General features: G+C 45.0%; 1 protein-coding gene across 1 annotated transcript in view; it reads left to right on the top strand.

Annotated features, from left to right (window-relative positions):
* VAMP1 (vesicle associated membrane protein 1) overlaps nucleotides 1-14,677 on the top strand; it is a 58,192-nt gene that overhangs the window by 38,556 nt on the left and 4,959 nt on the right. The gene's annotated exons all lie outside the window — the stretch shown is intronic.

The raw sequence follows: 14,677 nt of genomic DNA, 5'->3' as shown, positions 1-14,677 counted from the left end.
CTTCTGATGGGTTCAGATTTGCGTCCTGACTTCTGGATCTAAGTTGCATCCTCACTAGAGTACAATGCAGTCGGGATCCCTAACCAAGATACAGCTACTCTTAGTAACCCGGTCTAAGTGAATACTGGAGCCTCTCCTTATTCTTCTTGTCTGAGTGGATCACAGCTCTAGAGATATTTTATGACACCCCCTGCATACCTCTGCAGGGCTCTCTCACAACCCCGAAATCATGCTAATGGCTCTGAACACCGGGTGTGGACCCCGAGGGCCCAGGAGTAACTCCAAGAATGGAGACCAGAAGTGTGTGTGCTACCTTCACCCAGAATCAGGATCTTTGCCATTCAAATGACATATCCAGGGCAGACTCTAGGGAGGAATGTGGGGTTCAGGTCACCCCTAGGGAGAGGACTGAAGCCAGCAAGAACCATGCACCAACTTTGCACTGAAAAGAGCATTGAGGACCCTTAAAGGACACTGGGTGTGGGTAGAGGGCTTTGGGGCCGACTGTAATACCAGGAGCTTCAAGCGTTGGGTCTCCGTGGAGGGACTAATCTGGTCTCCAGTCACAGGCTTGATTTGAGTGGAGGCAGGATGTTTGGTGTCCCATCTGTCTGGACTTTGGGTGCCCCCTTGTGGCAGAAGTGATTCTTGTTTTCAGAGGGTCTGTGTCCTCTCAGGAACCCAATCTTCTGTCTCTCCAAGGCCATTACTGCTATTGAAACATAAGAGTAGAGATGTCACACCTCCGACACCCCCCTCCCTACCTCCCAAAAAAACTTTCCTGTATCTGCAGAGCAGGCTGGATTTCAGCAAGTCCAACGGATTTGGGGAAGCCCTTAGGGAGGACCATTGTATGGGCAGAGGGACTCAGTCCCAAGGACTCCCTTCTGTGGCTGTTGGGGAACCCTTCTTTAGTATAATCCAAATAATACACCAGAGCATTATCTGATCTTCAAAGCCCCTTTGAAGTACTTTCCAGGCTATTTTAGCCCAGACTCTAGACCAGTGGTTCTTACTTAGCTTTTTTGGAGTTAAGGGGCTCCTCTGAGAATCTGAAGAAAGTTGTTGATCTTTCTTTAGAAAATACACATGCACACAATGTTGTGTATGGAATTCCAGGGAAATAACGAACACTTTGGGGATCCAGGGACCCACATAGTTTGTAAAAGCCCCCACTCTAGATCACTACTTCCATTGGTCTCAGAAACTTGTTGCCCTTGGATAGATTTGCTGCCCTTCTGGGGAGATTGGCAATGTCCTCTTAGGGACAAGATCTCTGGAGGGGGAGGAAGAACACAGGGTAAAATTTCTTCTCACAAGAGAAGTAACTTTAGCCTCTTTGAACCTAAAAAGCTTCCTTGTGTTGAAAACAGTCGTCTCTTTTGGGAAAATATCTTAGAAAGACAAATAACAGAACTAGGTTATCCACATAATGAGGTGAAAGGCAAGCCATTCTCTGGAAGGCCTTCCTAAAGCAACTCTTCTTAAACTCTATTTCAGATGGTCGGCAATGTCTCTAAGGAGTTTCCAGAGGCAAGGCAAAATATAAAAGAATAAAAAAATGCATACTGCCTCGCTTCTAGAAGAAAACTTAAACAATTGACTCACGTCCCTTTAAGACACATCTTTAAAAGGATTTTTCTTTTGGTTGGGTGCACTTTGTTCACTAAATGTTTACTTAATGTATATTGGAAAAGAGAATTTTAGAGTTGGCAGGAATTACAGGCATCTCTTAATTTGATTCCTTTATTCTCAGACAAGCAACACGAGGACCAGAGATGTAAAATGTCACTCATTCATTCATCCATTCATTCAAGCTTATCAATCACTTCCTATGTGTCAGGTGGGCTTTGTAGGAGAAATAAAAGAAGAAAAACACTGATGAAAATAACCTAATTGGGTAGAGAGGTATGTAAGCAAACAACCATAATTCAATAAAGATAATGGCTTTAATGGAGGCTATTCAAAAAATAAGGGAAGCCAAATACATCAGCTAGCTAGAGCAAGATGACTTAACAGAGGAGGTAGCATTTGAGCTGTGACATGATGCATGACAAGGGGTTTGCTAGGTGGGCTAGCTGAATTTGTTCCAGGTTTTGGAAATGGTCTGCAGGCTGGTCAATGCAATATGGTGTTAGGCCAAGGGATGAGTGGGGCCAGAAATTTAGCTGCACTCCACAGGGTGGAAGAGGCATCTTTTCCTAATTATTAATTTTTTTATTTACTCATTTTAGAGAGAGAGAGAGGAAGGGAGAGAGAAAGATAGAAAGATTGATTTGTTGTTCCACTTATTTATGCATTCATTGGTTGATACTTGTATGTACCTTCACGGAGATCTAACCAGCAACCTTGGATCAAATGCTCTCACCAACTGAACTACCCGGACAGGGCCATCTTTCCCTAATTTGTGTGAAGGCACAGTATCGGCTACCATCCTGAATGTGGGCAAAGGCATAGAAATGTACAAGAGCAAGGTGTGTTCTGAAAACGATTCGTTCTGACAACCATTATCTCAGAATCCCAGTGTAAATGCGTGGAGTGAGGTGATGAGTAGGGACGGCGAGGCCAGGTCCTGAGGGCTTTGCTATGATCACAGTGTTAGTAGTGGTAATGTTGGGAATGGAACCTTGGTGTCTTCCTTCCAGACCGTTACTCGTTCTGCAGCACCAAATTGCCTCTAACTAGATACTGAGCTGTGTGCTGGGTCCTGGTGAGGACACGGTGAAGAATATGCACAGGCCAAGCCCAGGGTTTACAATCAAGGAAGAGTGCGCCACCTATGGACGAAGAGTAATAATAGGAAAATGTGATAAGTAGCAAATAGAGGAGAAGAAGGAGCACAGAGCACGAACTCAGCACCCAAAGTGGTATGGCCTCTTTGGAAGATGGTTTTGGACATTGCAGATGTGATTTGCCTCAGGCCATATGCCCGAAGCCAGGATTCACGGTCAGGGGGTCTGACTTCAAGGCCCTAAAAATGCCTACACTCTCTAATGAAACAAGTCTACTTCTAGGAATCTATCCTAGAGAAATAAATGAAGATATATCCAAATACTTAGCTATAAAGATGGTCTATGGAAATTTTTTTATAACAGCACTTTTTTTTTAAAAAAAGGAAACAATCTAAATGTCCAACAAAGGAGATTGGATAGTTGTACTGTATTATAAAAGATGGAATATAAAATAGCTATTAAAATGATTTTTAAAGTATATTTCTTAATGGAGAAAAGTTAGACATCTTATTGGATGAAATAAGAAAAATAAACCACATACTGCATAATTCTGTTTTTAAAAATGTATTGAAGAATTTATACCTGGTAGGGCATAGTAGTAGTTAACTTAAAGAGATGAGATGATGGATGACTTTTACTTTATATTTTTTGCTAACCTGAATCTTCCAATTTTTTCCTATAATGAATAGGAACAACAAAGTCATAACAGAGTATTTACAAAGAGTTTCTAGTTCCTCCTTTGTAAGATGGGGAAACTTAGAATTAAATAATATAAAGTAGCCTGGCCAGGGTGGTTCGGTGATTGAGCGTCGACCTGTGAATCAGGAGGTCATGGTTCGATTGCTGGTCAGGGCACATGTCCAGGTTGCATGCTCAATCCCCAGTAGGGGGCATGCAGGAGGCAGCTGGTCAATAATTCTCCCTCATCATTGATGTTTCTCTCTCTCCCCCCTTCCTTTCTGAAATCAATATAAAAAATAATAAAGCATTTAAACATTCAGTTCAGGGCCTGAAAATAGTTGTGTCATTAAATATAAGCTACTGATGCTACTATAATAACAACTACCACTACTCTAATTACTAGTCCTATTGCAACAACAGCACTTCTCCCACACCATGACTTTCACCACATTACTATTACTGGCTGTGTTTCAGGGCCAAAGCTGAAACCAGGAAAGGGACAGGCTGGGGCTATAATTTTGGTTTCCAATGGAAAAGGCTTTGCTTCAGCAGCAACATTTGAATGGGAGGCAGAGTTAGAGATTAGAAAATGAAGTGGAGAGTCAGTGATCAGGCCAGGTCCTGGCCCTGGTGCTGGGTTGGAGTTCTGAAAGTGACTCTGCTTCAGGTCAGGGCAGCCTTGGTCTGAAGGCCTGGGAGTGGGAAAAGGGCTGCAGAGGCTGGGACCCCTCAGAGAGCCGCACTAAGCCTACTGTTCCCAGGAAGGCTCAGTCACTCTTCCCTTTGTCCATATTTCAAACCTGAGCACATACCAACTGAGAATCCTGCTCCTGTCTTGAGTCTATTCCAGTGACAGTCTTGCCCACCGAAAAAGACCACTCTGACCCTTTGTACCACTTCCTTCCAAGATCTTACCCAGCTAGGGTTTCTCCTTCCAAGCCAGACCTTATTCAGTCTTATCATCACTTCTCAGGTCTGTAACCAGTAGTGATGCTCTCTGGACTCTGTTATCTTGCTCTTCCAAAATTATCTCCCGTATGAGCTCTTGAATGGCTCCACAACATCGTAGCCCAAGCCAGCTAAATTAAGCCACTTTGGGCCATTTAATAGATATATTAAAGCAGGATCCCTAAATCTCAATACCCCAAACATAAATGATTGTGCATTCTTCATTTCTGATAACATTTTCCAGTAATTGCAATGTGGCAGGATGCAGAAGCACCTGAAAAAAGCTTTATTTTATTTTATTTTTTAAAGAAACTGATATTTGTTTTGAAGTATATTTTACATAACAGTAAAACACATAGGTCTTACATGTACAGTTGGATTAATTTTGACAATTGTATTTACCCATATAACCACCATTCCAATCAAGTTATGGAATATTTCCATCACCCCATGAAGTCCCCTTATGCCCTTTTGCAATCTATCTGCCCCATACCACCAAATATTTCCTTGGTTTCTTCCTATTTCTGTGACTATTGCTTTTCAGTCTCCTTTGCCAGCTCTTCTTCCTCTCCATGACCATTAAATGCGGAGTTCCATGGGTCTTGTCTTAGGCCCTCTTCTCATGTCACCCTCACACACTCTTTTTAGGCGATCGATCTTATCCACTCTTATGCTTAACTTATCACCTATGTATCCAGGACTCCCAAATTTGTCTCCAATCTATTTGGCACAAACATTTGATTGTCTCACAGGTACTTCATGCTCAAAATGCTCAAAACTGAATCTTTAAGGTCCTTTGCCATACTTAACCCAAACCTGTTCCCTTTTATTTTACTTTATGTGTGAAATATACATTTTAGCAGAAAATTGCATAAGTGTGTGTATATTTGATGAATAATTATAAAGTGAAATTACTATGTAATTACCACCTACATTAAGAGATGGAGCATTATAGGATGCTGAGAGGTCATTCATGTGCCCTTCTCTGAACATAATAAAATTCCTCCTTCCTAGAGCAATGAGTACACGGTCTTTGGTGGTAATAATTTCTTTGCTTGCCGTAACCGGTTTGGCTCAGTGGATAGAGCGTTGGCCTGCGGACTGAAGGGTCCCGGGTTCGATTCCGGTCAAGGGCATGTACCTTGATTGTGGGCACATCCCCAGTGGGAGGTGTGCAGGAGGCAGCTGATCGATGTGTCTCTCCCATCGATGTTTCTAACTCTCTATCCCTCTCCCTTCCTCTCTGTAAAAAATCAATAAAATATATTTAAAAAATAATTTCTTTGCTTTTTGTTATATTAGTTTCAACTCTTATGTATGCATCCCTAAACAATGTAGTTTAGTTTTTTAAACTTTATGAATCACACTGTTTCCTTTTGAAAAAAATTTTTAATTGAGTTGAGAGAGATTAAAGGGGGAGAGAGAGAGAGGGAGAGAGAGAGACATTGATTTGTTGTTCCACTTATTCATGCATTCATTGGTTGAGGCTTGTATGTCCCCTGACTGGAGATCGAACCTGCAACCTTGGTGTATCAGGACAATGCTCTACCCAACTGAGCTACCTGGCCAGGGCACACTGTATGTTTTCTTTTCTGTCTCTTTCTCAACAAAATGATGTTGAGATTCATGCTTATTGCCAAGTTTCACTATAGTTCACCCACTTTCACTATTAGCAATGATGTGACTATACCATTATTCATGATGATGAACATTGGATTTATTTCCAGTTTTTGGAACCAATATTATGAGCACTGCTTTTACTGACCCTATTGTACTAGTATCCTGGTAAGTGTATGCATGCATTTTTCTAAGTATGTACCTTGGGGTAGACTGGCAGGACCATAGAGTATTGTCAGATAGTGGAAATTGATTTCCATGGCAATTGAACCATTTTACACTTCCTGGGCATTATGTGAGACTCCTGGTTGCTCCACACATATATCAACATTCAGTATTGTGTACTGTCAGAGTTTTGACCCTTTGCCAATCTGGTGGATGTGGTTTTATTTGTGTTTCTCTGATGTCTGTTGAGGGTGAGCACTTTTTATGTGTTTATTGGCCATTTGGATTTCCTTTTTGGCAAAGTGAGAGTTTAGCTTTTGCCACCTGTATGTCTGGATACTCACTGTCTCTCAGATTTTTTTCTGGGTAATTCCTTAGTATCTTGTCATCTCTGGTGCTTTTTGCATGATTTTTAAAAAGTATCCATTATTTTTAGTTGCTTTCAGCCAGAGGTTTGGACTAAAAAAAACCTAGTCTGTTATTACTGGAACCTGTACGTTCTCTCTATTGCTTTCTTTTTTAAAAATATTTTTAATGAAATATTTCTGGCATGTAAAAAAGTGTAGATAATAGTATCTAATCACACATGTGACCATGACTTAGCTTAAAAAATGAGACATTGTGTGTGAAATTGAGGACCTTTATATATCCTGAATTTGATTTCATCATTTTCATGCATATTCTTATAATTTTCTACAAATATCTCATATATGGCTGAATTGCTCTTCAAAATGATTTTATTTATTTATATTATCCTTAGTAACGTATGAGAGCTCTGGTTGCTCTAAATCAGTAATGGCGAACCTATGACACGCGTGTCAGAGGTGACACGCGAACTCCTTTTTTTGGTTAATTTTTCTTTGTTAAATGGCATTTAAATATATAAAATAAATATCAAAAATATAAGTCTTTGTTTTACTATGGTTGCAAAGATCAAAACATTTCTATATGTGACACGGCACCAGAGTTAAGTTAGGGTTTTTCAAAATGCTGACACGCCAAACTCAAAAGGTTTGCCATCACTGCTCTAAATCCTTGTCAGTTCTTGGTATCATCAGATTTCTTAATTTTTGCTGAATCTGATATGCATGAAATAGTATCTTGTTATTTTAATATGTATTTTAATGACTTGGTGAGGTTGAACAATCAACACTAATAAAAGAGAAAAATGGTAATTGGCGTACGACGATACCCTTTTCATTGGCTAATCAGGGCTATATGCAAATTAACTGCCAACTGAGATGGCAGTTAACTGCCAACAAGATGGCGGTTAATTTGCATATGTAGGCACAATGCAGGGAGGCGAAAGGGAAAGCAGGAAGAAGCCCCCTGCCACTGACAGTGATCGGAAACCCAGGGGGGAGCTAAGAGCTGGGGGGCAGAGCAAAGGCAGCCCTGGGGCCGCCTTTGCCCTGCCCCCCAGCCATGATCGGAGAATCAGGTGCCTTTTCCACCCTGGCCAGTGATAGCAGGAAGTAGGGGTGGAGCCAGCGATGGGAGCTGGGCACGGTGGAAGCTGGCAGTCCCAGGAGCTAGGGGCCCCTTGCCTGGGCCTAAAGCGAAGCCCAGGATCACAGGGCCGCTGCAACTGCGGGTCCCCGCTGCCCGGGCCGGACGCCTAGGCCAGAGGCGTCAGGCCTGGGCAAGGGGCCGATCCTGCGATTGGAGGGTGATGGGGGTCAATGCCTGAGGGCTCCCAGTATGTGAGAGGGGGCAGGCTGGGCTGAGGGACACTCCCCCCCCCCCCCCCAGTGCACGAATGGCGGTTAATTTGCATACTCACAATGATGAGAGGCGAAAGGGGAAGGACTGAAGAATGGTGATCAGCAACCCAGGCGGCAGGCAAGAGTTGGGGGGTGGGCAACGGCTGCCTTTCCCCACCCCCCAGCGGGTGATTGCCGTGGGAAAGCTGGGGTTGCCGGCTGGCCTGTGGCCCTGATCGCCAGGGCAATTGGAGGGCAGGAGGGCCGGAGCCAGGCCAGGCGGCAACCGCGGACCCCCACCATGGCGGTGGAAGGGCGGGAGGGCAGGGTGCAGGCCAGGCAACAACCCCGGACCCCCGCCATGGTGATCGGAGGGCGGGAGGGCCGTGTTGCAGGCCAGGCAGCAACCACGGACCCCCACCATGGCAATTGAAGGGCGGGAGGGCAGGGCGCAGGCCAGGCCGCAACCCTCTCCGCCATGGCGATGGGAGGGCGGCATCAACCCCAGACCCCTGCCATGGCAATTGAAGGGCGGGAGGGCCGTGTTGCAGGCCAGGCAGCAACCCTGGACCCCCGCCATGGCGATCGGAGGGCAGGAGGGCCGGAGCGCAGGCCAGGCAGCAGCCGCGGACCCCCACCATGGCGATTGAAGGGCATAGGGCCGGAGCGCAGGCCAGGCCGCAACACCGGACCACCGCCATGGCGATCGGAGGGCGGGAGGGCCTGTGTCCCTCGACCGCCATGGCGATAGGATGGCGGGAGGGCCGTGCTGCAGGCCAGGCAGCAACCGCGGACCCCCACCATGGCGGTCGAAGGGCGGGAGGGGGGGTGCAGGCCAGGCCGCAACCCCGGACCCCCACCATGGCAACTGATGGGCGGGAGGGCCTGCGTCCCTCAATTGCCATGGTGATCGGAGGGCGGGAGGGCCTGAGCCCAGGCGAGGCAGCAACCCTGGACCCCCGCCATGGCAATCGGAGGGCAGGAAGGCCGGAGCACAGGCCAGGCAGCAGCCGCAGACCCCCACCATGGCAATTGAAGGGCGGGAGGGCCTGCGTCCCTCAATCGCCATGGCGATCGGAGGGCTGGAGGGCGGGGCGCAGTCCAGGCATCAACCCTGGACCCCCACCATGGCAACTGAAGGGCGGGAGGGCCTGCACCCCTCCATCGCCATGGCGATCGGAGGGCAGGAGGGTGGGGCGCAGGCCAGGCCACAACCTGGACTCCCGGAACCTCTCTTAAAGGTTCTCTTAAGGCAGTTGGCGAGGGACCTCGGAGAGCCCCAGGGGGCCCTGGTGCCAGCAAAACAGACCTGGGGCGGCTCTCCCCAGAAGGTCCAGAGAACAGCCACTGCAGCCCGCCCCCACCCCAGCGCAAGGCATGACACGCTGGGCCCACCCACCCCCTCCCAGAGGCCCCTGGCTTGCTCATGCAGCCCTGGTCACATCACCGGAGCAGCTATAAGGCACAGAAAGCACCATGGACAGCCGCTTGCTCCCACTTGCATTTGCTAAGAAAAGGCCGGAGGGTGTGAGGGCTGGCTCACATCTCCTTCTCCCTCCTTTTGCTCCTCCTCTGGCTGCTTAGCTCGCCCAGCTTCTTATCCAGGCTCCTCTGCAGCTGGGCCCACTTGGCGGGGTCCAGGGACCGGTCCTTGGCCCCACTGCCAGCGTACAGCACTCCCACCCAGCTGATTCTCTGCGGGGCGTGGGCGCAGGCCCTCTCCCCACAGCCATGGATCTTGGGCAGGCAGTGGCTGAGGCAGTAGCGGTCGGTGGCTGCAGTGTGGGCAGAGCAGTCCCGGATTATGAGAGGGATGTCCAACTACTGGTTTAGGACCAATCCCTGTAAACTGGCAGGACATTTTTCGAGGGGTCCCAAATTGGAGAGGGTACAGGCCAGGCTGAGGAACACACCCTTCCCCGTGCACGAATTTCGTGCACCGGGCCACTAGTATATATATAATATCCCATATAATAAAAGCCTAATATGGCTTAGTATCCAACCATTTGACCAGTCACGATGATGCACACTGACCACCAGGGGGTAGACACTCCAACTGGTAGGTTAGCTTGCTATTGGGGTCCAGCCAATCAGGACAGGGTGAGAGGGGCTGGACACACCCTGGAGCCAACCTCCCGTGGTCCCTCCCCTGACTCTGAAATATTTCTTCTAATTAATTTCCTTTCAATGTGCACAAATCTGTGCACCGGGCCTCTAGTTTATATGTAAAAATATATGTATTTGGCATTGGAACTATCAGTTCTACCCACCCATCCTCCAGGAATGGGAGAGGGGCTGGAAATCGAGTTAATAAGCGATCATTCTTACATGATGAAGCTGCCTCCATAAATATCTCTAAATGACAGGGCCCAGAGAGCTCCCAGGTTGGTGAATACTCCATGAGCTGGGTGGTGTCGCGCCCCAAGCTCCATGGGGACAGAAGCTCTTGTGGTCAGGACGCTTCCAAACCTCTCACTATGTATCTCTTTATCTCGCTGCTCATTTGTGTCCTTTATAATATTCTTCATAATAAACCTGTAGTAATAAGTAAAGTGTTTTCCTGAGTTCTGTAAATTGTTATAGCAAATTATCAAAACGGAAAAGGGGTCTTGGGAACCCCTGATTTGAATCCAAGTTGGACAGAATTGTGTGTAACTTGCTAACTCTGGGTAGTTAGTATCAAAATGGAATTAAATTGTAAGACACCTAGTTAGTGTCTGCAGAGAATTGGAGAATATACTGGTGTGGAAAACCCACACATTTGGTGTCAGAAATGTTGTGAATAAAAATGGATTGTATTAATTGGTGTCAGAAGTGGGATTGGGTAAAAACAGCCCCCGCTCACAGAAACATGTGGTTTGGGAAAAGAAAGTATGAAGTGGGGGAGGGATGAGAAATCTCTGATGCTTTGGTCTCTGGATGGCTACCTAGTCACTCATGGTCTGAAACTGTATCTGTGCTGCCGTTAGTAATAATGGAATGTATAAATGATGGTAGACTTGATTCCTATATTGGATATGTAAGTAAATGCAAAATGAAAGGAAGCAGGCTAAACATACAGATCCTTGGTTGGTGTTATTGGTAATATGAAAATAAAAGAGAGTACTAAGATGAAAATAAAATGGAGTACTGGGTCAGACCTTAATTCTTGACCAAACACAGATTTGAGAAGTTAGGACCCTCTTGGCCTAAGCCCCAGCTGGGGATCCAAGACCATATGCATGTGTGGACAAAATGGTTGGGGAAAGACTTTTCTGGGACTCCTTGACACAGGATCCCAATGCATTGTAATTCCAAAATCACAGTGGTGAAGTCTTAATGGGGGTGAGGTTACATTAGATTAGGAGAATATGCAGATGCAATGGTTGATGGAATTAAGGCGAAAGTTTGGATGAAAACTGATGGTAGTTCTAAGATGAATGGACAGCGTCCTGTATGGAAAGCTGCTGCAGTAAGACTGTTCAATGGAAGGCTGATTGAAACAGGCCATCTCTCACTGGGTTGAATTGCATGCTGTTTTCTAGCAGTGATGAAAGAATTGAACAATGGTAAAACAACAACAACAACAAACCACCTCAAAATCCTATGTTTGGGTTTTTACAGACTCATGGGCAATAGCAAATGGCCTAGCCATATGGTTAAGGTAGATAGGTGATGGAAAACTGCACTTAAGGGGATGCCTGTATGGGGCATGGCCTTGTAGAAATCACTCGGGGAATATAAGGGGTCTGTTAAAGTAGGACATGTCAATGCTCATCAGAAGAACCTTCCTCCAGATTCAGAAGGTGATTGGAACTGTCAAGTGGACCTGATGGTGTGCTCTCTTGAGATGGCCACTTGGACCCATGAAATGAGTGGACATGTGGGTGCTGTAGTAATGCAGAAATGGGCTGAATATAGATATACGCCTCTTGCACCCTGTGAAGCTCAAAAATGCCAGCAAGAACTGTTCTTTCAACAAAAGAGACAGAAACTGGCTCTTGGGAAGATCTCACTGGGTGTGGGGTTGGGGAGGCCCTGCTAGTTGGCAAGTAGATTACATTGGACCAATGCTGGTAGCCCCAGGGTCCTGACAGGGATAGACATTCTGGACTTTGCATACCTGGTGGTAGACACAGTTAAAAATAAACAACCTACCCAAAATGGAGTCACTATGGTAAGCCTAACTTAATTGCAGTTTCAGCCTCTCCCAGGAGTGGAATTTTAAACCAGTCAGTCTAGAATTTTCTGGTCAGCACTAGTGAGGTAACCTGCCTGATAAGACCCCTTGCCTTCTCCTAAGGGAAGATGACTTTGCTTGAAACCATCCACTCTTTTAACTTCCTTGTCCCACCCTGTTTCAGCCTATAGAAACTTATAGCTCCTGAGTTTACCACATGGGATGCTTCCTGCTTCATGAATCATTATATAAAGCCAATTAGATCTTAAATTTACTTGGTTGAATTTTTGTTCTTTAACAACACAGATGCTCAAAATACTACAAAAGGATTGGTATACTAGTAGAAGATACTGTACCAAATTTGGCCTCTGAGTTAATGTTTCTTTAGACCAAGGGATGCATGCTATTTATAGCCCATAGTGCCCAACAGTAGGCAAAGAGATATCATATCAAATGGACAAATCATGTTGCATATCATCCTCAGAGTAATGGTCTAACAGAGAATTGGAATGGGCACTTGAAACAATTGCTGTCTAAAATGGGGAGAGATAGCCCTGGCCTGGTATTTCAGTTGGTTAGAGTATTGTCCCAGTACGCCAAGATTATGGGTTTGATCTCTGGTCAGGGCATATACAAGAATCAACCAGTGAATGTATAAATAAGTGGAACTACAAATCTCTCTCTCTCTCTCTCTCTCTCTCTCTCTCTCTCTCTCTCATAAATCAATAAAAAAATTAAAATGGGGAAGATAAAAGCAAGAGAGACTAGCTTGCATGCCTTTCCGAGTGTGTGCTCACACTCAACACAAGGGGGGCCAAGTGGGTTCCTCCTGGATAGATTCCTCCAATTTTCTGGAGGAGATGGGAAAGAGGGGGTTAGGGAGAATGGTGGTGTCACTATACCGGTCTTCCCCACATCATTTCAACTTTTTTTTCCCTATATGATGCAATGGTTCCAGGATCAAGGGTGCAACTATGGGTGCTGGAAGCAGGGAGGATTCCTAAGCAAGCAACATTAATCATACCTTTAAACCTTCATGCCAGAATTCCTGAGGACCTGATAGGGTGTACTGTGCCTTCACTGATCTGGCAAAGTCAGGGTTAACAGTGAATTCTGCTGCATTGCCTAGTGATTGGGTCAGCCCATTAGTTCCATCCTTTATGAATGCGAGTTGACTGTCAGGGAGGGACTTGCTAAACTAGAACTGCTGCCAGCAATCTGGACCAGCACAGTGGCTGAACTAATGTACTTTCCAAAGGTGGAAATGTTGGGAGAAAAATAAATGGTGAAAAAGAGAAATAATAGCTGAGAGTAAAGGAATAAGTGGGTTATGCAATGAGGGAAATCCAACATAGTATTAATGCCTCTAGAAAGACTCAGAACAAGAGAATAATATTATCTCTTAGATAATTATACCAGATGCCTAGAAAGGGTAAAGCTATGTTTGCTGAAACAACCCCTGCTTTTGTAACTTGATAAGGTCCCATGGCAGCCTGAATGGACATTGCTCTAGGAGATATCCTGCTCATATGATATGATGGTGATTTACACCAACTGAAAATGACTAAATGGAACTTCAGTAATATGCCAGTATCTCTCTCCCTCCCACCCCCAAACCTGACTTCCTTTATTCCCACATTAGCAGGGCTTATCTATAAGAACTAGTCCCTGAAAATCCCTCTTCAGCTCTATTTCCCACATCATTTTTACTATCTTAAAAAAACCATTTTTTATTGATTTCAGAGAGGAAGAGAGAGGGAGAGAGAAACATCAATGATGAGAGAGAATCATTGATTGGCTGCCTCTTGCATGCCGCACACTGGAGATCGAGCCCTCAACCTGGGCATGTGCCCTGACCAGGAATCCAACCGTGACCTCCTGGTTCATAGGTCGTCACTCAACCACTGAGCCATGCCAGCTGACTGGGGCTATGCCAGTATCTTTTAACTCATAATTTTCAGACTACATCTGTTACATAAGATATCATACTGCGATAAGGTGTAATACTGGTGGTGTTGGTAAGATTTGACTACCTCATGAAAATGTCTTATGATAATACTGATATTGATTATCAAATGTATTGGGAGTTGAATTAAAGTCTCCTTAGGATATAATACCTATGGAAAATGACCTGTGCAAGAACTGGATCTATCTAACCATCAGCTGATTTCTGTCCTAAATAATTCTGCACAGGTTTATTATAAGGTACAAGTAGCAGTAGATCCAGGTGGGAAAAGAGTAATCAAATTAGTACAAGAATATAAAAATGTATGTAATGGCTTTATAGAACATATTAGTTGTTTCTTTTTGGCTATCCCTATTCCACACTGGCTTCTCCAATTGTTAGGCATATTAGTGTTTGTACAATTGCTATAGCTAGCCTATAAATGCCGCACTAAGTGTAAATGCTCTGACAGAAATGATCATTTGGCTGTAAGGAGTTTTTGACCAGAATTCCTATTCAGTATCACACTGGAAGTCCTAGCCATTATCTTAATTAGGCATGAGAATAAATAAAAAGCATACAAAATGGAAAGGAAGAAATAAAACTGTCTTTGTTTAAAGATAACATGATTGTGATTGTCTATGTAAAAGCACCAAGGAATCTACAAAAACTTTCTTAGAACTAATAAGTGAATTTAGCAAAGTTGTAAGATACAAGGCCAATATTA

The sequence above is a fragment of the Myotis daubentonii genome, chromosome 2, assembly GCF_963259705.1.
Source record: "Myotis daubentonii chromosome 2, mMyoDau2.1, whole genome shotgun sequence".
Classification (NCBI taxonomy): Eukaryota; Metazoa; Chordata; class Mammalia; order Chiroptera; family Vespertilionidae; genus Myotis; species Myotis daubentonii.
Note: the sequence above shows the minus strand (reverse complement) of the source record. Positions and strands in the feature narration are given on the sequence as shown.